The sequence below is a fragment of the Siniperca chuatsi genome, linkage group LG10 (genome assembly GCF_020085105.1).
Source record: "Siniperca chuatsi isolate FFG_IHB_CAS linkage group LG10, ASM2008510v1, whole genome shotgun sequence".
NCBI lineage: Eukaryota > Metazoa > Chordata > Actinopteri > Centrarchiformes > Sinipercidae > Siniperca > Siniperca chuatsi.
Genome location: NC_058051.1, coordinates 30,032,765 through 30,057,210, shown reverse-complemented (window position 1 = coordinate 30,057,210; position 24,446 = coordinate 30,032,765). Strand labels below are relative to the sequence as shown.

The window sequence follows — 24,446 nt, the reverse complement described above, 5'->3', positions numbered from 1 at the left end:
CTTAACAGCACTTAAGCTTGAACACGCCCCCCTCACAGCAAGCGACGTGCCAGCGTACCGGTTTTATACACCGTGGTGAAACGCACTGATGGTAACACCGCCACCGCCAACAATTGCTATTACAGTCATTACTGTAACTACGATTGTTTTCAGAGTGGACCCTGAACGCAGCACAGCTTTTTACAGACTCAAACAGAGGCAGTGCAGCCAAAGCAGGACCAGAGAACCAGAGGGGCGTACTACGAAGCAAGATTAGCGGTTTAGCCAGCTATGTTGAGCCTAAAGCCAGAGTTTTAAGTGTCACGAAGGTGGCTCTCTTTTAACCTAACTCGATCACCGTGGTAACTTACGCTCAACACATGACCTGCTCCGGAGGAGGTCATGTTCAGAGTTTCGGCTTAAATCTGCCATAAAAAGCATCGCCCTTTCACTGATTCTTTTCCTGACGATATTCTCTCTGTGATATAGATTATCATCTCTCTCTATATATATATATATCTCTCTCTATATCTCTATATATATATATCTCTATATATATATATATATCTATCTCTATATATATATATATATCTCTATCTCTATATATATCTCTATCTCTATATATATCTCTATATATCTCTCTATATATCTCTCTATATAGAGAGATATATATATATAGAGATATATATATAGAGATATATATATCTCTCTCTCTATATATATATATATCTCTATATATATCTCTATATATATATATATCTCTCTATATATATCTCTATCTCTATATATATCTCTCTATATATATCTCTATCTCTATATATATCTCTCTATATATATCTCTATCTCTATATATATCTCTCTATATATATCTCTCTATCTCTATATATATCTCTATCTCTATATATCTCTCTCTATATATATATCTCTCTATATATCTCTATCTATATCTCTATCTATATCTATATATATCTAGATAGATGCGCACTTGTTGAGTCGCAGGCCCTACGTCGATTTGCAACTGAACGAAGCCATGCAGTTACCGTCGGCCTATCGCAAACTGTATGCATCGCGTTGTCGTGGGAACAAATGTTACACAGCAGATCATCCATACACTAACAGAATGATGAGACTCAGCAACTACAGACCTCTTTGGATGATGATATTATGCTTGGTCCTGATTAGCCGCCAGGTCCATTTTACACTAATGCAGCTAAAGTAAGCTGTTATTAAACCGCTTATTAAAAAGCCCACCCTTGATCCAGGGGTTTTAGCCAACTATAGACCGATATCTAACCTTTCTCTCTAAGATCCTTGAGAAAGCAGTCGCCAATCAGTTGTGTGACTTTCTAAATAACAATAGTTTGAGTATTTTCAGTCAGGATTTAGAGTGCACCTTGTCAGTCTGACAGTCAGTGTCTCTCTCAAAAAAACGAAGTTTCCTTGCCACTGTCACCAAATGCTTGCTCACGGTGCGATTTGTTGGGTGTCTGTAAATAATATTATAAGAGGAGTACAGTCTAGACCCTCTTTATAGGAAAAGTGCAATGAGATAAGTTATTAATTGGCGCTATACAAATAAAATGTAATATATGTAAAAAGACATGTAATGCTTATGCTACCATATTCTATGCTAACGCTCTGAGGAAGTAGTGTCTCTTAATTTCACCATTATACAGTATTTAAACACAAGTGAGAGTTCATAGGTTAAAATAAGCACAAGTCCTTATGCTGAACTGCAGCTGATTTCTTTCTTTCGAAAAGATTAGTTTTTTTTAAAAAAAAAAAAAAAAAAAACATCACATAGTTAAGACATACAAGTTACCTTTTAAAACAAAACAATCAATAAATAAGTGCAATCTGTAAAGCCACATCCAAGCATTTAAGTCTCCAGTACCCTAGCCAGGTGCCAAACAACAAATGGGGCAAATAAGCCTGAGGAGGTGGATGCTGGGGCCTGGGCCAACGTCTCCTCTGCCGACGCCATCCTCGTCCTTAGCTGGTGGAAGGTCCAGTTCGGCCGGTACCAGGGCAAGACCTTCCACTGGCTCCTGGAGAACGACGTGGGCTACGCCTGAAGGAGCGAGAGAGGACAGGGTCTCGGTCCACGCTGATGGCCAACAAGGTGGAGTCCTTCAGTTTGATTCATACGATACAATTAAAAAAAACAGTGATGGCAGGTTTAACTTACAGGATGCCTTCACCAGCTACTCCTCAGCGTACCCCGACTTTATGGAGACAGTCAGGTTCCACCGGGCATTTGACGAGGCGCAGGAGAAGTCCCTCCAGCCCGGTCAGGGGGGACAGGCCCTTGATGGCTTCGGGGACTTCAAATTCAAGACCCTGCAGAACCTGTACGAGTCCGAGGACCCCAAAAAGAACCGGTATATTGTCATAAAATGTGGATTATAATTTAGTTGCTGTACTGACCATAGATGATGAGAAGGATATGACAAACGGTCTGATTTACACAGATTTGTATCTCCAGAGGAAAACGCCGCCCGCTACATCAGGAGCAGAGAGCTGCTGCATCCACCACTGCAACCAGCAGCACCACCGCCTCTGTCTCAGCCGCAAGCCAGGAGTGCATCACAGTACATGATTTGTTAAAGCTGCGTGAGTTCAAGGTACTTGGATGACATTTCTGAAGACATTTTAGTGTTTGTCATGTTGTCACATTATAGATGTTGTTGTGTGTCATTTATTCTTATTACAGGTTTGCGGCCTTTGTCTCTGGACGTTCTGGTGTTCTGTCTGCAGTGGAAATGCAGGCAAAGATTAAGAAGCTGGTGGTCCTTAAGCCTGCATTTCCAGACAGGTCTAGCCTAAATTAAATACAGATACAGCCCCCTTCAGACCAGCTCCTCCCTCAACACCATCTGAGGAGCCTTCAGATGAAGAGCTGGTCAAGGCGGTAGTTGACATGGGAGTGTAAGTAAAAAGTAAAGTCATATTCATGTAACATTGTTAATAAATGTTTCCATAATCAGAAGGACAGGAAACGTCAGGATTTCTGTATAATATATGGACAGGGAAATGTGTAATATGTAAAAATGTGCCTATCCATTGCGTACTATTACCGTAATAGTACGCAATGGATAGGCGGCAGGATAACGCGTGACCTGGCACATCACACTCAATACTCAGACTCTGATTTTGACTTCGGCAAAGTCCCAACACAGTCGATTAAATGTTCAAATGGGTTGTCCACTACAGGGACAAAGTGAGGCTGGTTTGATGGATTTGGCTTACCCGTTACTTGACATGTATGGCAAGTCTTAATGTAAGCTGCAACAAATGCCCTGCCTGGTCATGAGAACACTTCAACACTTCATTTCAGTACTTAGTTGGTACCACTATTTGGACCACCGGATCACCCACACAGTCAAAACCCTGGGGGAACCGACTTACGGACCAATACTTCACTCTGCAAGAAATACCCAAAGGCTGCACTTTCAGCTTCATTGTTAGGCCGCACCTGGTCAAACAGCTCACTCAAAACAGCATCTGCTCGCTGTTCAGTGATAAGCTCCTTCTGGGAGATAGGAAGAGATTCAGGTACATGCAAATCAATTTCCAAAAATCACTTTTTCCTGAACTGAAGAATCCAACTTCTCTAGTCATTGCCCGTGTCACAGCACATGCTGTGAAGACATCAGTGAACTGTCTGCAATCATCTGGTTCCTTTAAAAATTATTTAAAAATAACGTGTACACTTAACAGGCAGGAAACCCTCAGCCCAGACATGATTGTCATTACCCAGAATTACATCTTCCCCCATCAAGACTGGCTTTGTGCAAAGGAACATACAGAGTGGTTAAACCCATTCCCCGTACCAACAATCCCCAGTATCCGAGGGAGAAAAGGGCAGCACAGAAGCTAGAATAAATTAATCCTTTGCTGCTGTATCTCGGAACATTTTCACAGGACAGCACTAAGCTGGTTTAAATCCTATCTATCAGCTCGATTGTTTGTTGTTTCGATCAGTTAGTACATGTTAACGGTGTTAATTTCCTCCTCAAACCGTTTTTCCCCAAACATAGTCATAACGCTTGGCAAGCCTCAAAAGCTGCTCTTTTGTACAACTATTCAAAAGTTCCTCAGATGGAGACTGAGCAAAGCTAGTAACAGTAGCCATAATGGGACAGTATTGATCCTTTAGGTGCAGCACAAATTAGAGCATTCCCGCTAACTACCTACCCAGAAACTCATTAAATCTCAACCCTAGTCTTCATGCAGTTACTTACAGTGGGTAATTATGCACTAAAAACCACCAGAACGAGGAAGGCAACTGCGCAAACAGCGACCCCCCTCGAGTCCAGGGACGTGCCCCCGAGACAACTGCTCTAGCCGTGTTCGCTGCAACACTACCGAGATTTTATGAACGAATCCCAAAAGGAGAAACGTTCCTTCATCCTACCGGGGAAAGCTCCAATTCTAACATGTGCACCCCAAACAATCAACACTGCCACCACCGCACTACATTTGCAAAATTGTCTCCAGCCCTACCCCCGACAAGATGCACAACTGACACAACAAGGCAATAAACTCTACAGGAACCTCAACCAAACTGATCTCAAACACAACCAATAGCAAAAACTCTAGACTACGAGGCCTCCCAAAGCTCAAACTCAAGTCATACGTGAGACTAATTCACTCGATCCTCTAAAAGACAAGCCCCAAACCTTTACTAGTGCAGATTAGTGTAAGACCATTGAAACAACTAGTACTAGTTCCAACTTAACAGCAGAATACAACAAGCTTCTAACTCAGCCTTAGAATACTTACCAGACAAAGAAAACGGACGAGCCCCCATTTTGTGAGAGTGTATGAGTGAGAAACAAGGTACAAAGAATAATATCAGTCGGCAGGCCAGGGGAAGAGAGCGAGAGGATCTTACAGGTCTGTTTTATAACTTCCTGATCCAAACCTGCTCACGCAAGTTCTCAGCTCCACCCATCACTTCCTGGATTAAAAAAGGGGAAAAACACGGCCCACAAGGAAGAACAAAACAGGGCCGTCACGGGTTTCTTTAGCAATGGGTGCACAATGGCATGCTTAAGACATTCTGGAAAGATCAAGACCAGAGAATTGTTAAAGATTTGCTAAATAAACAGGACTAACACTGGGAAATACCTTCTTGAGCAGCTTAGTGGGGATGATATCAAGGATGCAAGAGGAGGAGTTCATATGGGAGACTGTACTCCCACGCTGAAATTGTAATGGGTTGAAAGTGGATAAGAGGCAGAATTAACATGGGGAATGGAGACAACGCAAGGGTCAGGCTGCATGTTATGTCTACATTTAGAGTTTAGAAAAGTAAGCTGATCTTTGAACTGGACCAAAGTTTGGAGGCTGAGGATTCTGCTGAAATGCATAAAACAATATAAAAGTGTATTTAAATAATCAAACAGATTACAACCAGATTATATTTTTTCGTCACAGGAGTCGGGACAGCTCGTGGTTCGACTGGACATCTGGCACCTGAAGCGGCGCTTCGCAGCAGGTGTCACCACCGAGAGCCACGAGCTTTACCTCCCCCCCCCCCTTCATGAGGCAGCTGTCTCACTGAATCTTTGAGGTGGACCCTGGAGATGGCCGCCGTCTCACTGAGGCTAAGGGATCCCAGCTGCAGGGGAAGCACGGGATGGTCAGCCTGACTGACACCGAGGTGGTCCAGAGGATCTCCAGGGATGAGTGGAGGCTCCACTGTCGGTGCCGGACGCACTCCTCATCCAGGACCTCAACACCTTTGGCGGTGCAGCAGGATGCAACAACCTGGACAGTCCGTTGCTAGAAACTCTCTGCATTCATGACATATGCAGTACGCAAAAGGAGCCACCTCAACTGCATTCAGGACCCACAGGGCGTGCCGCTGTACACCCAGGCTGGGAAAGGGCTGAGTCAGCCTGTCGGTTTGTCGCTGCGCTAGGGGCCCCACATCTCTGGAGTCCTTCCACCTCAACCGGTTACCATCATAAAGGTATTTATTTCTTAGCAGCTCTGTCATCTCCACCCCGCGCTCCAGAGGGATCATGAGGACTCGGTGGTCCCTCATCTTCACAGACTACATGGCCATTAGAGAGGCAGTGCTGGCCAGCCCGAGGTTGATGGCTCAGACCGAAATCCAGCTCTTTGAGCTGAACCAGAGGACCCTGTCCCAGTGGTGAGTTTAACATGAAGCTGTGTTGATGTGTTGTAATCTTAGTCTAAACTAACAACAAATTGACCATACAGTTATGAAAGTGGCTAAATAATTTAAAGTTACATCAATAAATAAAAACCTCATTATGCAAATCATTATTTGCAGCCCTCCAGAGGCCTGTATCATGAATCTAGAGGCATAAAAGGAGCGGTGTTTGCAGCATATGACCAATCATAGACAAGTCAACTGGCAGCAGAGCAGCACACTTTATAGCGCTGTCAAAATTGGCCATAAATGACGTTTGATTATTCCTTCTAACAAAAACACAGGTTCGATGGGGTCTCCTGTCTGTTCCTGAGTCCAGGATGAAAACTAAGGGGGACAGAGCTTTGGCCATCAGGGCCCCGAGGCTCTGGATCAACCTGCCCGAAGACATCAGGCTGTCTGAGTCAGAGTCTTCGTTTAAGTCTCGTCTCAAAACACATTTTTATCAGAAAGCAGATCCTGATTTTACCTGAACTGGCTGTTTATTTTTTATTTTATTTTATGTATTTTATCATTCACTGTGGTATTTAATTTTTTGTGAATCACATTGTTTTGATAAGTGCTTTATAAATAAAGTTTTTAATTATTATTATTATTATTATTATTATTATTTAAAATGTGACGGTTTTAGAACGTAATTGTAACGTATCCACAACATTGTTTTGTGACGTCGCAGCAACGGGGCCCTGGTCTTACGTTTTTACGTAAGTACTACATAATTTAATACGTAAAGCAGACGTTGTGATACCAACAGAGGACGTTAATAATACTACGTTGCCCCAGCCACATTCAGGTGATTCACACCTTTAAAATGTTCTGTTGACCCAACATCAAGGAAAATGTTACCTGTGCTCACTCACCTTTTGTACTCTGAAAGTCTTTTCAAACCCCTCCGTCCCGCTGTGCGATGAAGAAACCCGCCATGAGGCTCCGTCCGCGTGCAAAAGCAGGTCCCTCTGACGTCCTGAGCACCTGTACGGCGGCGGCAGCAGGTGTGTGTGTGTGTGGCTGGCAGCATCACTAGCCAAATATTCACAAACAATAATGAGCTCCCTGTCTTACCTGTAAACGTCCGTATTACTACATTCCTCAAGTGTCCGTACTCACTCAAAAACTCGGGGCAAAAATGGGCGTCCAGCACGCGCCCGGTCTCTCGGACAGCTAACGGCGGTTAGCAACGGTCCGCACGCGGCCGCGCCAGAGTAGCAGGCTTACTCGCCAAAACACAGCTTCAAAACACCCGTTTTAACCGGCGTTACACTGATATAAAACTCCCGGGGTTTAACTTTAATGGCAGCAGTAATTTAACCGTGTACTGAACTTACAAACAGAGACTAACGCCGCTTCTCCTCAGTCCGTTTGTTCGCTGTTTCCGGTCCCACCCGGAAGGTCACGATACTAATCTCTGATTGGCTAATTACAGATTGACACCTGGCCACCAAATACACGCAGCAGAAAAGGGACGCGAGAGGTTCAAGGGCAACTCAAAACAGAGGATATTTCACCTGCTTACCAAACTGCACATTTCTCCACACGTGCAAAAGTTATTTAACACCAGCTATAATGTAACCAGCCCAAATTTATATAGATGCACTGCATTTGTTCACTGGAATATATATCGAAGAGACAATATGTAAACAAAATTAGCAAGGGTACTGCGTAGAGAAAACACGAAGAGGTTAAACACGCGAGCAACACAGTTGCAGCAGCCAGATGCAGGAAGGACAGCTGGCAAAGACTGAGTGAATGTGTAAATTAATAGGCTTATAATATCACTGTGCCATCATTAGGGCACAAGGAGATCTGACTATAATTACTAGCACGATATACATCGGGGGCAATAAATTATCGGCCCATAATAATGATTTATTTCTTATGCAAAACGTTTGATAGGCTTTATGTTCTATGAAAGCCAAAGTATGTTTGTGAAGTTTTTTGAGACTTTATTAGAAAAAAATAAATGAACATTTGAAGAGTCAGAACGGTTGTTTGTTTTTGTTGTGTTAGCAATAGCGATGGCAGTCAGATTTGGTTAGGTAGGTCAGAGCTAGGGAATATTAAATCATCCGTCTTTGCTCGCTACATCTTAGCCTTTCTTAACCTCAGGTGTGCATAAACTACAGGTTATGGACATCTTTTAAAAATACAAAAATGTGAAATGATCGGTTATCGTATCGTCCACGAGAAGTAGGTAATTAGCATTTTCGGGATCGGCTGATTCCATTAAATTAATGTGTTGCTTAGATGTCTCTCTCTCAACGGGCAGCGGCAGATGGCCGCCCACCCTGACTTTGGTTCTGCTCGAGGTTTCTGTAGAGCCCGACCAATATTGGATTTTTGAGACAGATAGCAATACCAGAGGGCAAAGATTCACAGATTTCCGACATGGCGGCTGATGTAGTGTTTTCAATTTTTGAGATGGAATGAAAATAGGCCTTTTCTATGAGGATTTTACACCGATATGACTATGCAAAGGTACTCAGAAGGCTGCTTCCTTGAACAAATTTGTATACATGGTCAACCAGTTCTATAAATAAACACTCAGGGTTTAATGTTAAGGTTTTTTTTCTCCACTCGGGCAAGTGGGTCAGAAATCTACTTGCCCTAAGTCAATTTTTACTTGCCCCTACACAAATTGTTCTATTTATTAGCAGTTATCAAATACCAACAAAAACTAAAGTTAATTGTCATGAGACGGTGTCGTCCCTCATTCGTCCAGGAGTGTTCCATCGTAGAAAAGGTTTCAGTCGTTTTCATCTGGACGCTGTTTTCAGAATCAAGACGTTTCGGCTCCCATCCGGAAGTCATTCTCAATTGTGAAAATGGTCTGAGAACTCAGACATTTACGCTACTCTGTGTTGCTTAAGCCCCGTCCTCAGGGAGGAGTCTTCCTGAGTTTCTGCTGTTTACCCTGCCATGATGAAGCAGGAAGACAAAAGACAGAAATAACTTGTGTAATTAATTTTACTATTTAATTTACTGTTACAGATATGTGTATGGATAACCTATATATGTGTGTAGCTGTAGGAACATATGTTAGGCCTACCATGTATGCGCCTTACTGGATCTTGAGGCCCACTGGCCTTAACTGACTCACAGAAAGGCACACAGAAAATGTTGGGAAAATGCAGATATCCAACAACTCAAAGAAAGAAGCCTGCTAAAAGGATCTAACAAGACAAAGTTAGAAATGAGCCAGCCATGTGGTGCAGAGAAGCAGAAATAGTGAGAGACAGAAAGATGGAGCGAAAGAGACTCAAAGACTTGATTCATAAAGGAGGAAACTTTATTAGCGAACTTAAATTGCTGATACCCGATTAAAGAAGTCGCTACATCCAGCTGCAGCACCGGAGTCCTAACGAGGACCATGACGAACTCAGCCAGAAGCTGACAATCCTGAGAAATTGAAAAGTATATACAGGCTTCATCAGAGTGTATTTATCAATTATAGAGTGATAACACAATTTTAGCATTAAAGTTTTAACAACAAGATTTAATGGTGTATTTTGTTCTAATTCACATGAGCTGATAGATTCAACTGAGTTCTGTTATTAATGTTAACAACTGCTGCCATGCTTGTTTAGTTATGTTGCACATTTGAGTACTCACTAGACAATTTTGACCTTTGAACCCTTACAGTTAAGTCATGTTTAACTGTCAGAAGTTGAGTAATGCATCAGAAAACAATAAAGCTTCCAAACAAAGTGCAGAAAGTTTATTTTAAATAATTTGTAAAAAGCCACTGTACACTACCTGCTCAGCAGCAGACAGACAGACCAGCTGGAGAACATATTTGAGCATTTAGCAGTATTTCCCTCAGGAGCTGCTGGAGACCAGACAGAGCTAACAGAGAGAGAATATTGGACTGACATTCATGCGGAGGTGACAAACACGACTCTACATCCAACAAAAGTATTAAGAAAAAATAAAATGTCCTTTAAAAATAACGTATGAAATAAACAAATAAAATAATTTAAAAGTCCCTCAGTCCCCTGCATTTCCTCCCTCTAGTCCTCCACAGTAGGACACACCTGCAATGTGAGTGAGGCCAGTGTCGATCCTCTTGGGCTGGCCACACTTGCTGCAGGTGTACTGTGACGTCTGCTGGTGCCCTCGCAACAGCTTCGGCCGCCTTCCTCTTCCTGTATGCCGCAGTCCTGGGCACATGGTGGGCTGCAAGAAGAGGAGGATGCTGAGCAGCAGGGGCAGATGTGACCGTGTCACCCGGGAGCTGTGCTGGAGGAGGGAGAAGGCCACCATGAGGGGCCAGGCTGCTCCTCATCTGGAGTGGGAGGAGGAGGAAGCAGACCCCTGCTGGTCGGTCCAGGCTGCTCCTCGGGGACATCAAAGTGAAAAGGGCTGTCCTTGTCCCACCTGCATAGACAACAGCCTTTTTACTAGAGGGAGAGGCTGGAGAGCAACAGCTGCAGCAGGGACAACGCCAATTCCCTACTCCAGCACAGCCCTCCCCCTCTTTCTGGTGTCGAGAGAACCTGAAAGGCAAACAGGCTCTTTTTAGTCTCTTCAGTTTTATTAAAAGTGCAATCACAGTACAGATTACAGCACATCAACACAGCTTCATGTTAAACTCACCACTGGGACAGGGTCCACTGGTTCAGCTTAAAGAGCTGAATTTCGGTCTGAGCCATCAACCTCGGGCTGGCCAGCACTGCCTCTCTAATGGCCACGTCCGTGAAGATGAGGGACCATGATCTGGAGAGATCCTGGGGACTCAGTCCTGCGCAGTCCTCATTCACCTCACCATTCCATCAACCAGGAATGCCTCGAAGTGCTTGGCACTAGCTCGCGTACCTGAGGAATGTTAAGGTTTTGGATCAAAAGGATGTTGGCATGAAGTGTGAATGCAGAGTATTGTATTTCAAGCTGTGAGACACATGAAATAAGTACCTGGGATGAACCGGTTGAGGTGGAGTCCCTCGTGCAATGATAAACCAGCAGGCTGACCCTTTGTCAGCCTGCCAGTTTGGGTGTTCAGCTGCACGCCTGGTGGGTCCTGAATGCAGCTGAGGTGGCGCCTCTGCATACGCCATATGTCCTGGAGCGTCTAGCAATGGGATGTCCAGGTTGTTGTGTCCTGCTGCACCGCCAAAGGTGTTGAGGTCCTGGATGAGGAGTGCGTCCGGCGGCGACAGTGGAGCCTCCACTCATCCCTGGAGATCCTCGGCGTCAGTCAGGCTGACCATCCCATGCTTCCCCTACAGCTGGGACCGCTTAGCCTCAGTGAGATGGCGGCAATCTCTGGGGTCCACCTCGAAGATGCAGTGAGACAGCTGCCTCATGAAGGGGTGGGGGTAAAGCTTGTGGCTCTCGGTGGTGACACCTGCTGCAAAGCGTCGCATCAGGTGCCAGATGTCCAGTCGAACCATGAGCTGTCCCCACTCCTGTGGGAATGAAATATAATCTGGTTTGTTTTTCATCCGTTTGATTATTTGAATACATTTCTTTATATTATAAAACACTGTTTTTATGATGTTGTAATCAGCTCGAATAAAACCTATCATTGCTTAGGACTATAGTAATGTGTAACATGTAAGAAGTCATATTATTATAATTCTACTCTTATGAGTAGAAGTATTTACAGTCTCATTTTCATACCTGAAACAAGGCAGCTGTCTTTGACACACCGTCTCTTGCAGCAGTCACAGTCCACTTAGATCAGCTGGGGAGGGGGTACATCGGCAAGTCAGTACCGCCTCGTCAATCCGGCCGCCATACTGGACAGGCCGTCAGAGGAGTTGAGGACGCTGATGAGGACCTGTCTGCTCGTTACCTATGTTAGTAACCCAGGCAGCCGTGTCAGAAGCAGTACTGGCGAGCTTCTTCGTCACCTGGAGTGACGGACAGAGATTTCTAATGTTAATTTGTGTTTCTGAGCCAATTTGAATTCACACACACACACACACACACACACAGCTGTTGTCTAAAAGCAACTGTGAGGAAATATGACATTGTGAGAAACTTTACTTGCCTACTTGGTTGAATCCATCTTCAAGATGGATCCTAAGGTGGATGTGATCCTGGCCTTGTACTTGTCCAGCCGCACACCGTTAGCAGCCAGACAGGTGAAAGCAGAGGGAGCATCTGCCGCGGTGGTGGAAACTGCCCCCTAACAGAGCACAAGGACAGGAACTGCTCGCACATGCCAAGGTTCTGGATCGCTCTCCGCATCCAAGCGTCCGAGTGTTGCACAGCCGAGTAGCACTGTTTCCTAGAGTGCGGGACCCTCAGGTCACAGGACAGCCTGCAGAAACACAACAAAAAGAAGACTGTAGTCCCTCATTCGTCCAAGAGTGTTTCATCGTAGAAAAGGTTTCCGTCGTAGTCATCTGGATACTGTTTTCAGGATCAAGACGTGCCCTGTGACCACCCTCCCACCTTCTTCTTACATTGACAACACTCCAGGTACTCAGTGGCCATGAGATACCAGCCATAGATGTCCAGGACCCTCCGGATGGTCCTGTACAGCCCAGCCTTTGTCATGGACCCAATGCACAAAGGCTGGGGTTATGTCAGCTGCAGATGCCAGATCTGATGTGGCATCCTGCCTGCCAGGACTCAGGTAGCAGCGGGAGAGAGAACTAGAGGAACATAGAGGGACCTTTAATATCTGAGGACATCACTTTATGGGGGTGGGCATCTGAGGTCTGATGAGCAACATTTACTGTTTGACAGAGAACCTTACCTCAGCACTGTCAACAGGTGGTGGGGGAGGGAAGAAGGCTGGCTCGGGCAACTCCTCTGGTGGAGGAAGCTGGTGACACTGTAGCTGGACCGTGACGAGGGCTGCTGGAGGTTGTAGGGGGTGGTCTTGCTCCCGTGTGGCCTCCAGCAGCTCCTCGTCTGTGGGCTCGCCCGGCACAGCACAGACACCAGCCCCCTTCTGTGGCACTGCTGAGGTGGTGGCAAAAGGTGGATGCTGCAGGAGCAAGAGAGCCTGTACATCTGAGGCTTAAAGAGAAATAAAATGTTTCAGTAACATGAAAGAATTAGATTTGAATGATGAATGATGGGCAGATGCTCAGCCAAGCTGCATCAACAGAGCAGGAGCACAGAAGGCAGTTTGTAGAGAGAAAGTAAGGATGAGACAAAATGATAACAGATTAGACTTGCTGAGGGATGAAGGCAGCACCTGGATGAGTTATGCGGGTAACTAGAGAAACGATAAAGAAAATGTGAATCTGCAGGTGCACTCGTTAATGATGTTTTGACTGGTGATTGGCCAGCGTGTGGGTTAATGATTAGAGACTTGCACCAGGCTTCCACCCTGACGTTTCCTGTCCTTCTGATTACGGAAACATTTATAAAGCAAAACAACAAGGAAAATCAAAAATGAATTTGTCATGTTTAAGTGTCAAGCCAGGAAACAGTTTTAATAAAAAGAACAAGACTTACTCGGGTTACAGGTAGGCAGCAGTCACAACCAGGAAAGCATTTTTAAAAAAAAAAGGCAAACAAGTCCAACAGGTAGACACCAAAGCACAAAATCCAAAAGTCCATAAATGAAAATACACCAGAAACAGCACATAAATCCAAGAACCACAGAACACTAGGGTCCAGACACTTAACACACAGAACAGATGAAGACACAGACTTAAATACACTTACAGACAACGAGACACAGGTGAAAAACAATCACAGGAATCAAAGACAGGAAGCAAATCTTACACGAGGGAAGGAGAATATTTCAAAATAAAACAGGAACTAATCAAATACAAACCCAAAACCATGACAGAATTCAAGTCTTTGTTATTTACAATATGTTACATGAATATGACTTCACTTTTTACTTACACTCCTCTACGGCACACACATACACACAACAACATCTATAATGTAACAACAGGACAAACACTAAAATGTCTTCAGAAAGTTCATACAGGTACATCGAATTCAGGCAGCTTTAACATAAAACACGTAATGTGATGCACTCCTAGCTCCCTGGCTTGCGGCCGAGACAGAGGCTGTGCTGCTACTGCTGCTGCCGCCGCCGCCGGTGGTGGCCGTGGCTCTGTCTGTGGCGGTGGTGGATGCAGCTGCAGCAGCAGTATCTCTCTGTCTGTCTCTGATCCTGACGTAGCGGACGGCGTTCTCCATCTGCGTGCTGTGAGATGGCGCCTTCCTCTGGAGGAGGTTGACAAATCTAAGTAAATTAGACAATTTGTCATATCAATGTTATCACTGATGGTCAGCAACTTGTGGTAGTTTAGGTGTTGTCACTTCCTGTTTTATATTGTAGTGGGTTCCTTCCCTGGTGTATCTTGTGGTTTTTATTTCCTGTCTTTGTTTTCTCTCCAGTTTTGAATGTTGGTCCTTCCTTGATTGGTTACACCTGTGTCTCATTGTCTCTATTTTTGTTCAGTGTTGGGTCATCGTTGTTAAACATGGTATTGTTCCTACTGAGCGATTCTTGCCGTGTGAGTTGTTGGTCTTGTCTTGTGAGTTCTCCTGATCTTTGTGTGTGTCGCCGTTTGGTGAACTTTTTGTTGCACCTGGTTCCAGTGCCCAAATTACCTGGCAGTTTTACTGTAAGTTCTGTTTTTTGGATTGTTTGTCTCCCTTGGACCTTGGCTGGATCCTGTATTTTGTAACTTGCCTGCTCCCTATTTGAATTGATTTACCACCTTGGACTCACGTCCCTGCTTACACCACTACCAGCCGGTAACAGATTTGCCTTTTAACTGTTTGTTTACCTGTCTACTTACCGGTCTGCCTGTAAATGCCTGTCAATCACATTACCCTCAATAAACACTGTAGCCATCCAGCTACTTCACTCCATTATGCTTCCTGGTCATGTACATTTGGGTCCATATACCACTACACACATCATAGGACACAAATATATTATAATCCACATTTTGTCATAACATACCGGAACTTTTTAGGGGTCCTAAGAATTGTACAGGCTCTGCAGGGTCTCAAATTTAAAGTCCCCGAAGCCAAAAAAGGCCTGCCTCTCCTGACCATTAGGTGACTGCTTGAATGTAGGATGTTCCATCTAAACAGAGAAAATGATCAGCAGAGCAGTGCAGTAAACGCTTCAAGATAGGGAAGAAAAAGTAAATGCTAATGATTATGAAGAAATTATGACATATCGATGTTACTAGTTTATTAAAACTTACATTCTCACACTTTAAAAAAGTTGAATCTAGCATATAACACATATGATAAGAGGGGCCATGCGAATTTTGACATCACAATATTCAAACCTTTATTAAATTTTTCATCTGAGGCTACAAGATGAGACTTGAAACTTGCCTAAAGTAACTCACTGCACCTGTAAATTAAAAGGCAAGTGAGAAGCATCCCAGGACAACTGGGAGCCTCTTAGACAAACTCTTGAGCATCTCTCTGCACAATCAGCTCCAGGATAAGCCACACTGTGCAACGTTCTTCATGCCAAATATATTATTCTGAGCACTTGGGACACGCCCACCTTTTGCTGTCGTCTGGCTCTGATAGCCAGTATGGGATGCCAAAGCATAGGGCCCCAGTTTGACTTGTGTCCCTGGTTTGGGTAAAGGAATTAGACTAAGTCAACAACTGCCTTGGCTACCTTCTTGATAACGTCATGTTTGCTACGTCCGACTCACTGTGGTTGTAGCCAGCAAGAACTTTTAGGTCAGGGCGCTGGAAGCTTTGATTCGCACTTTTTCCTTCAGGCCGGAGGCTAAACCTCGGGCCCCCAAAACCTACTCATCCCCTCCCATGACACATCCCAGGACAACTGGGAGCCTCTTAGACAAACTCTTGAGCATCTCTCTGCGGAATCAGCTCCAGGACAAGCAACACTGTATAAGGTTCTACATGCCACTGCAATGTTAGGGACTGTTTGGCGAGAGTTTTCTTGTCTTTCACGTCGCAACAATACACCTTCTGGACAAGGTGTTGCCTCCTTGCCGCTGGCATTCACCACGTAATGACATCGGTTGGGAAAAGCCACCACGAACGCCGGGAATTCCAGCCACTTATGAAGGACACGCATCACCCGCATTTCCCGAGGCAAAACCGGCACATCAAAATGTGGAAACGCTTCACAATTTGCGTGTCATCCTTTCGCAGGGGCCATGCTAATCTTCTCTGTATCGATTCCAATTTATCGTATGTGCTGCCGGAGCAAGCACACAAACCCCACCTTGCTGCCTAACTTTTAATCCCCTACTGGCCAAAGAACCCCTTTGCAGCAGTGCAGGCTAGAGGGCTGCAATCCCTAGTAAGCAACACCCGAAGCATCACAAATGTTGACCTCACAATACTTGCAATTGCTATATACTGCCTTCCAATTCTGTCTGCACGTTTATGATGTTCACACATAAAGGGCATGGCCAAAAATGCCCTGACACTGTAGGAGGCGGTGCCCAATTTTTCTTTCAGGCCGGAGGCTAAACCTCGGGCCCCCAAAACCTACTCATCCCCTCCCATGACACATCCCAGGACAACTGGGAGCCTCTTAGACAAACTCTGGAGCATCTCTTTGCACAATCAGCTCCAGGATAAGCCACACTGTGCAACGTTCTTCATGCCAAATATATTATTCTGAGCACTTGGGACACGCCCACCTTTTGCTGTCGTCTGGCTCTGATAGCCAGTATGGGATGCCAAAGCATAGGGCCCCAGTTTGACTTGTGTCCCTGGTTTGGGTAAAGGAATTAGACTAAGTCAACAACTGCCTTGGCTACCTTCTTGATAACGTCATGTTTGCTACGTCCGACTCACTGTGGTTGTAGCCAGCAAGAACTTTTAGGTCAGGACGCTGGAAGCTTTGATTCGCACTTTTTCCTTCAGGCCGGAGGCTAAACCTCGGGCCCCCAAAACCTACTCATCCCCTCCCATGACACATCCCAGGACAACTGGGAGCCTCTTAGACAAACTCTTGAGCATCTCTCTGCGGAATCAGCTCCAGGACAAGTAACACTGTATAAGGTTCTACATGCCACTGCAATGTTAGGGACTGTTTGGCGTAGAGAGTTTTCTTGTCTTTCACGTCGCAACAATACACCTTCTGGACAAGGTGTTGCCTCCTTGCCGCTGGCATTCACCACGTAATGACATCGGTTGGGAAAAGCCACACGAACGCCGGGAATTCCAGCCACTTATGAAGGACACGCATCACCCGCATTTCCCCGAGGCAAAACCGGCACATCAAAATGTGGAAACGCTTCACGAATTTGCGTGTCATCCTTTCGCAGGGGCCATGCTAATCTTCTCTGTATCGATTCCAATTTATCGTATGTGCTGCCGGAGCAAGCACACAAACCCCACCTTGCTGCCTAACTTTTAATCCCCTACTGGCCAAAGAACCCCTTTGCAGCAGTGCAGGCTAGAGGGCTGCAATCCCTAGTAGGCAACACCCGAAGCATCACAAATGTTGACCTCACAATACTTGCAATTGCTATATACTGCCTTCCAATTCTGTCTGCACGTTTATGATGTTCACATAAAGGGCATGGCCAAAAATGCCCTGACACTGTAGGAGGCGGTGCCCAATTTTTCTTTCAGGCCGGAGGCTAAACCTCGGGGCCCCAAAACCTACTCATCCCCCCATGACACATCCCAGGACAACTGGGAGCCTCTTAGACAAACTCTTGAGCATCTCTCTGCACAATCAGCTCCAGGATAAGCCACACTGTGCAACGTTCTTCATGCCAAATATATTATTCTGAGCACTTGGGACACGCCCACCTTTTGCTGTCGTCTGGCTCTGATAGCCAGTATGGGATGCCAAAGCATAGGGCCCCAGTTTGACTTGTGTCCCTGGTTTGGGTAAAGGAATTAGACTAAGTCAACAACTGCCTTGGCTACCTTCTTGATAACGTCATGTTTGCTACGTCCGACTCACTGTGGTTGTAGCCAGCAAGAACTTTTAGGTCAGGACGCTGGAAGCTTTGATTCGCACTTTTTCCTTCAGGCCGGAGGCTAAACCTCGGGCCCCCAAAACCTACTCATCCCCTCCCATGACACATCCCAGGACAACTGGGAGCCTCTTAGACAAACTCTTGAGCATCTCTCTGCGGAATCAGCTCCAGGACAAGCAACACTGTATAAGGTTCTACATGCCACTGCAATGTTAGGGACTGTTTGGCGTGAGAGTTTTCTTGTCTTTCACGTCGCAACAATACACCTTCTGGACAAGGTGTTGCCTCCTTGCCGCTGGCATTCACCACGTAATGACATCGGTTGGGAAAAGCCACACGAACGCCGGGAATTCCAGCCACTTATGAAGGACACGCATCACCCGCATTTCCCGAGGCAAAACGGCACATCAAAATGTGGAAACGCTTCACGAATTTGCGTGTCATCCTTTCGCAGGGGCCATGCTAATCTTCTCTGTATCGATTCCAATTTATCGTATGTGCTGCCGGAGCAAGCACACAAACCCCACCTTGCTGCCTAACTTTTAATCCCCTACTGGCCAAAGAACCCCTTTGCAGCAGTGCAGGCTAGAGGGCTGCAATCCCTAGTAGGCAACACCCGAAGCATCACAAATGTTGACCTCACAATACTTGCAATTGCTATATACTGCCTTCCAATTCTGTCTGCACGTTTATGATGTTCACATAAAGGGCATGGCCAAAAATGCCCTGACACTGTAGGAGGCGGTGCCCAATTTTTCTTTCAGGCCGGAGGCTAAACCTCGGGCCCCCAAAACCTACTCATCCTCCCATGACACATCCCAGGACAACTGGGAGCCTCTTAGACAAACTCTGGAGCATCTCTTTGCACAATCAGCTCCAGGATAAGCCACACTGTGCAACGTTCTTCATGCCAAATATATTATTCTGAGCACTTGGGACACGCCCACCTTTTGCTGTCGTCTGGCTCTGATAGCCAGTATGGGATGCCAAAGCATAGGGCCCCAGTTTGACTTGTGTCCCTGGTTTGGGTAAAGGAATTAGACTAAGTCAACAACTGCCTTGGCTACCTTCTTGATAACGTCATGTTTGCTACGTCCGACTCACTGTGGTTGTAGCCAGCAAGAACTTTTAGGTCAGGACGCTGGAAGCTTTGATTCGCACTTTTTCCTTCAGGCCGGAGGCTAAACCTCGGGCCCCCAAAACCTACTCATCCCCTCCCATGACACATCCCAGGACAACTGGGAGCCTCTTAGACAAACTCTTGAGCATCTCTCTGCGGAATCAGCTCCAGGACAAGCAACACTGTATAAGGTTCTACATGCCACTGCAATGTTAGGGACTGTTTGGCGTAGAGAGTTTTCTTGTCTTTCACGTCGCAACAATACACCTTCTGGACAAGGTGTTGCCTCCTTGCCGCTGGCATTCACCACGTAATGACATCGGTTGGGAAAAGCCACACGAACGCCGGGAATTCCAGCCACTTATGAAGGACACGCATCACCCGCATTTCCCGAGGCAAAACCGGCACATCAAAATGTGGAAGCGCTTCACGAATTTGCGTGTCATCCTTTCGCAGGGGCCATGCTAATCTTCTCTGTATCGATTCCAATTTATCGTATGTGCTGCCGAGCAAGCACACAAACCCCACCTTGCTGCCTAACTTTTAATCCCCTACTGGCCAAAGAACCCCTTTGCAGCAGTGCAGGCTAGAGGGCTGCAATCCCTAGTAGGCAACACCCGAAGCATCACAAATGTTGACCTCACAATACTTGCAATTGCTATATACTGCCTTCCAATTCTGTCTGCACGTTTATGATGTTCACATAAAGGGCATGGCCAAAAATGCCCTGACACTGTAGGAGGCGGTGCCCAATTTTTCTTTCAGGCCGGAGGCTAAACCTCGGGCCCCCAAAACCTACTCATCCCTCCCATGACACATCTCAGGACAACTGGGAGCCTCTTAGACAAACTCTTGAGCATCTCTCTGCACAATCAGCTCCAGGATAAGCCACACTGTGCAACGTTCTTCATGCCAAATATATTATTCTGAGCACTTGGGACACGCCCACCTTTTGCTGTCGTCTGGCTCTGATAGCCAGTATGGGATGCCAAAGCATAGGGCCCCAGTTTGACTTGTGTCCCTGGTTTGGGTAAAGGAATTAGACTAAGTCAACAACTGCCTTGGCTACCTTCTTGATAACGTCATGTTTGCTACGTCCGACTCACTGTGGTTGTAGCCAGCAAGAACTTTTAGGTCAGGACGCTGGAAGCTTTGATTCGCACTTTTTCCTTCAGGCCGGAGGCTAAACCTCGGGCCCCAAAACCTACTCATCCCCCCATGACACATCCCAGGACAACTGGGAGCCTCTTAGACAAACTCTTGAGCATCTCTCTGCGGAATCAGCTCCAGGACAAGCAACACTGTATAAGGTTCTACATGCCACTGCAATGTTAGGGACTGTTTGGCGTAGAGTTTTCTTGTCTTTCACGTCGCAACAATACACCTTCTGGACAAGGTGTTGCCTCCTTGCCGCTGGCATTCACCACGTAATGACATCGGTTGGGAAAAGCCACACGAACGCCGGGAATTCCAGCCACTTATGAAGGACACGCATCACCCGCATTTCCCCGAGGCAAAACCGGCACATCAAAATGTGGAAACGCTTCACGAATTTGCGTGTCATCCTTTCGCAGGGGCCATGCTAATCTTCTCTGTATCGATTCCAATTTATCGTATGTGCTGCCGGAGCAAGCACACAAACCCCACCTTGCTGCCTAACTTTTAATCCCCTACTGGCCAAAGAACCCCTTTGCAGCAGTGCAGGCTAGAGGGCTGCAATCCCTAGTAAGCAACACCCCGAAGCATCACAAATGTTGACCTCACAATACTTGCAATTGCTATATACTGCCTTCCAATTCTGTCTGCACGTTTATGATGTTCACATAAAGGGCATGGCCAAAAATGCCCTGACACTGTAGGAGGCGGTGCCCAATTTTTCTTTCAGGCCGGAGGCTAAACCTCGGGCCCCAAAACCTACTCATCCTCCCATGACACATCCCAGGACAACTGGGAGCCTCTTAGACAAACTCTGGAGCATCTCTTTGCACAATCAGCTCCAGGATAAGCCACACTGTGCAACGTTCTTCATGCCAAATATATTATTCTGAGCACTTGGGACACGCCCACCTTTTGCTGTCGTCTGGCTCTGATAGCCAGTATGGGATGCCAAAGCATAGGGCCCCAGTTTGACTTGTGTCCCTGGTTTGGGTAAAGGAATTAGACTAAGTCAACAACTGCCTTGGCTACCTTCTTGATAACGTCATGTTTGCTACGTCCGACTCACTGTGGTTGTAGCCAGCAAGAACTTTTAGGTCAGGACGCTGGAAGCTTTGATTCGCACTTTTTCCTTCAGGCCGGAGGCTAAACCTCGGGCCCCAAAACCTACTCATCCCCTCCCATGACACATCCCAGGACAACTGGGAGCCTCTTAGACAAACTCTTGAGCATCTCTCTGCGGAATCAGCTCCAGGACAAGCAACACTGTATAAGGTTCTACATGCCACTGCAATGTTAGGGACTGTTTGGCGTAGAGTTTTCTTGTCTTTCACGTCGCAACAATACACCTTCTGGACAAGGTGTTGCCTCCTTGCCGCTGGCATTCACCACGTAATGACATCGGTTGGGAAAAGCCACACGAACGCCGGGAATTCCAGCCACTTATGAAGGACACGCATCACCCGCATTTCCCCGAGGCAAAACCGGCACATCAAAATGTGGAAACGCTTCACGCAATTTGCGTGTCATCCTTTCGCAGGGGCCATGCTAATCTTCTCTGTATCGATTCCAATTTATCGTATGTGCTGCGGAGCAAGCACACAAACCCCACCTTGCTGCCTAACTTTTAATCCCCTACTGGCCAAAGAACCCCTTTGCAGCAGTGCAGGCTAGAGGGCTGCAATCCCTAGTAGGCAACACCCGAAGCATCACAAATGTTGACCTCACAATACTTGCAATTGCTATATACTGCCTTCCAATTCTGTCTGCACGTTTATGATGTTCACATAAAGGGCATGGCCAAAAATGCCCTGACACTGTAGGAGGCGGTGCCCAATTTTTCTTTCAGGCCGGAGGCTAAACCTCGGGCCCCCAAAACCTACTCATCCTCCCATGACACATCCCAGGACAACTGGGAGCCTCTTAGACAAACTCTTGAGCATCTCTCTGCACAATCAGCTCCAGGATAAGCCACACTGTGCAACGTTCTTCATGCCAAATATATTATTCTGAGCACTTGGGACACGCCCACCTTTTGCTGTCGTCTGGCTCTGATAGCCAGTATGGGATGCCAAAGCATAGGGCCCCAGTTTGACTTGTGTCCCTGGTTTGGGTAAAGGAATTAGACTAAGTCAACAACTGCCTTGGCTACCTTCTTGATAACGTCATATTTGCTACGTCCGACTCACTGTGGTTGTAGCCAGCAAGAACTTTTAGGTCAGGACGCTGGAAGCTTTGATTCGCACTTTTTCCTTCAGGCCGGAGGCTAAACCTCGGGCCCCCAAAACCTACTCATCCCCTCCCATGACACATCCCAGGACAACTGGGAGCCTCTTAGACAAACTCTTGAGCATCTCTCTGCGGAATCAGCTCCAGGACAAGCAACACTGTATAAGGTTCTACATGCCACTGCAATGTTAGGGACTGTTTGGCGTAGAGTTTTCTTGTCTTTCACGTCGCAACAATACACCTTCTGGACAAGGTGTTGCCTCCTTGCCGCTGGCATTCACCACGTAATGACATCGGTTGGGAAAAGCCACACGAACGCCGGGAATTCCAGCCACTTATGAAGGACACGCATCACCCCGCATTTCCCGAGGCAAAACCGGCACATCAAAATGTGGAAACGCTTCACGAATTTGCGTGTCATCCTTTCGCAGGGGCCATGCTAATCTTCTCTGTATCGATTCCAATTTATCGTATGTGCTGCCGAGCAAGCACACAAACCCCACCTTGCTGCCTAACTTTTAATCCCCTACTGGCCAAAGAACCCCTTTGCAGCAGTGCAGGCTAGAGGGCTGCAATCCCTAGTAGGCAACACCCGAAGCATCACAAATGTTGACCTCACAATACTTGCAATTGCTATATACTGCCTTCCAATTCTGTCTGCACGTTTATGATGTTCACATAAAGGGCATGGCCAAAAATGCCCTGACACTGTAGGAGGCGGTGCCCAATTTTTCTTTCAGGCCGGAGGCTAAACCTCGGGCCCCAAAACCTACTCATCCCCTCCCATGACACATCCCAGGACAACTGGGAGCCTCTTAGACAAACTCTGGAGCATCTCTTTGCACAATCAGCTCCAGGATAAGCCACACTGTGCAACGTTCTTCATGCCAAATATATTATTCTGAGCACTTGGGACACGCCCACCTTTTGCTGTCGTCTGGCTCTGATAGCCAGTATGGGATGCCAAAGCATAGGGCCCCAGTTTGACTTGTGTCCCTGGTTTGGGTAAAGGAATTAGACTAAGTCAACAACTGCCTTGGCTACCTTCTTGATAACGTCATGTTTGCTACGTCCGACTCACTGTGGTTGTAGCCAGCAAGAACTTTTAGGTCAGGACGCTGGAAGCTTTGATTCGCACTTTTTCCTTCAGGCCGGAGGCTAAACCTCGGGCCCCCAAAACCTACTCATCCTCTCCATGACACATCCCAGGACAACTGGGAGCCTCTTAGACAAACTCTTGAGCATCTCTCTGCGGAATCAGCTCTAGGACAAGCAACACTGTATAAGGTTCTACATGCCACTGCAATGTTAGGGACTGTTTGGCGTAGAGTTTTCTTGTCTTTCACGTCGCAACAATACACCTTCTGGACAAGGTGTTGCCTCCTTGCCGCTGGCATTCACCACGTAATGACATCGGTTGGGAAAAGCCACATGAACGCCGGGAATTCCAGCCACTTATGAAGGACACGCATCACCCGCATTTCCCCGAGGCAAAACCGGCACATCAAAATGTGGAAACGCTTCACGAATTTGCGTGTCATCCTTTCGCAGGGGCCATGCTAATCTTCTCTGTATCGATTCCAATTTATCGTATGTGCTGCCGGAGCAAGCACACAAACCCCACCTTGCTGCCTAACTTTTAATCCCCTACTGGCCAAAGAACCCCTTTGCAGCAGTGCAGGCTAGAGGGCTGCAATCCCTAGTAGGCAACACCCAAGCATCACAAATGTTGACCTCACAATACTTGCAATTGCTATATACTGCCTTCCAATTCTGTCTGCACGTTTATGATGTTCACATAAAGGGCATGGCCAAAAATGCCCTGACACTGTAGGAGGCGGTGCCCAATTTTTCTTTCAGGCCGGAGGCTAAACCTCGGGCCCCCAAAACCTACTCATCCCCT

The 24,446-nt window shown here is 46.3% G+C and overlaps 2 long non-coding RNA genes and 8 other non-coding genes across 11 annotated transcripts in view; all 10 read right to left on the bottom strand.

Moving 5' to 3' along the window:
* Positions 1 to 9,433: 9,433 nt before the first annotated feature.
* LOC122882643 lies at positions 9,434 to 12,011 on the bottom strand. Its single transcript, XR_006379417.1, has 4 exons — positions 11,783 to 12,011; positions 11,075 to 11,568; positions 10,760 to 10,978; positions 9,434 to 10,659 (listed from the first exon to the last, which is right to left on the bottom strand). It is a non-coding gene; the product is annotated as an uncharacterized LOC122882643 (long non-coding RNA).
* A 144-nt stretch (positions 12,012 to 12,155) lies between these two features.
* The window catches only part of LOC122882644, a 55,510-nt gene continuing 43,219 nt past the window's right edge, over positions 12,156 to 24,446 (bottom strand). The window contains exons 3-6 of one of the 2 annotated variants that reach the window (XR_006379419.1): positions 15,057 to 15,182; positions 12,870 to 14,327; positions 12,574 to 12,765; positions 12,156 to 12,428 (exon numbers count right to left, since the gene is read on the bottom strand). This is a non-coding gene — a long non-coding RNA (uncharacterized LOC122882644). The remainder of the gene's footprint in view (positions 12,429 to 12,573; positions 12,766 to 12,869; positions 14,328 to 15,056; positions 15,183 to 24,446) is intronic. The other variant, XR_006379418.1, reaches the window with a different exon arrangement.
* On the bottom strand, positions 16,203 to 16,308 carry LOC122883824. Its single transcript, XR_006379744.1, has one exon. It is a non-coding gene; the product is annotated as a U6 spliceosomal RNA (small nuclear RNA).
* Positions 17,329 to 17,435, bottom strand: LOC122883813. Its single transcript, XR_006379731.1, has one exon. It is a non-coding gene; the product is annotated as a U6 spliceosomal RNA (small nuclear RNA).
* Positions 18,449 to 18,555, bottom strand: LOC122883811. Its single transcript, XR_006379728.1, has one exon. It is a non-coding gene; the product is annotated as a U6 spliceosomal RNA (small nuclear RNA).
* Positions 19,571 to 19,676, bottom strand: LOC122883796. The gene has a single exon (XR_006379711.1). It is a non-coding gene; the product is annotated as a U6 spliceosomal RNA (small nuclear RNA).
* LOC122883810 lies at positions 20,689 to 20,795 on the bottom strand. Its single transcript, XR_006379727.1, has one exon. It is a non-coding gene; the product is annotated as a U6 spliceosomal RNA (small nuclear RNA).
* Positions 21,809 to 21,915, bottom strand: LOC122883793. The gene has a single exon (XR_006379708.1). It is a non-coding gene; the product is annotated as a U6 spliceosomal RNA (small nuclear RNA).
* LOC122883795 lies at positions 22,930 to 23,035 on the bottom strand. Its single transcript, XR_006379710.1, has one exon. It is a non-coding gene; the product is annotated as a U6 spliceosomal RNA (small nuclear RNA).
* On the bottom strand, positions 24,050 to 24,156 carry LOC122883809. Its single transcript, XR_006379726.1, has one exon. It is a non-coding gene; the product is annotated as a U6 spliceosomal RNA (small nuclear RNA).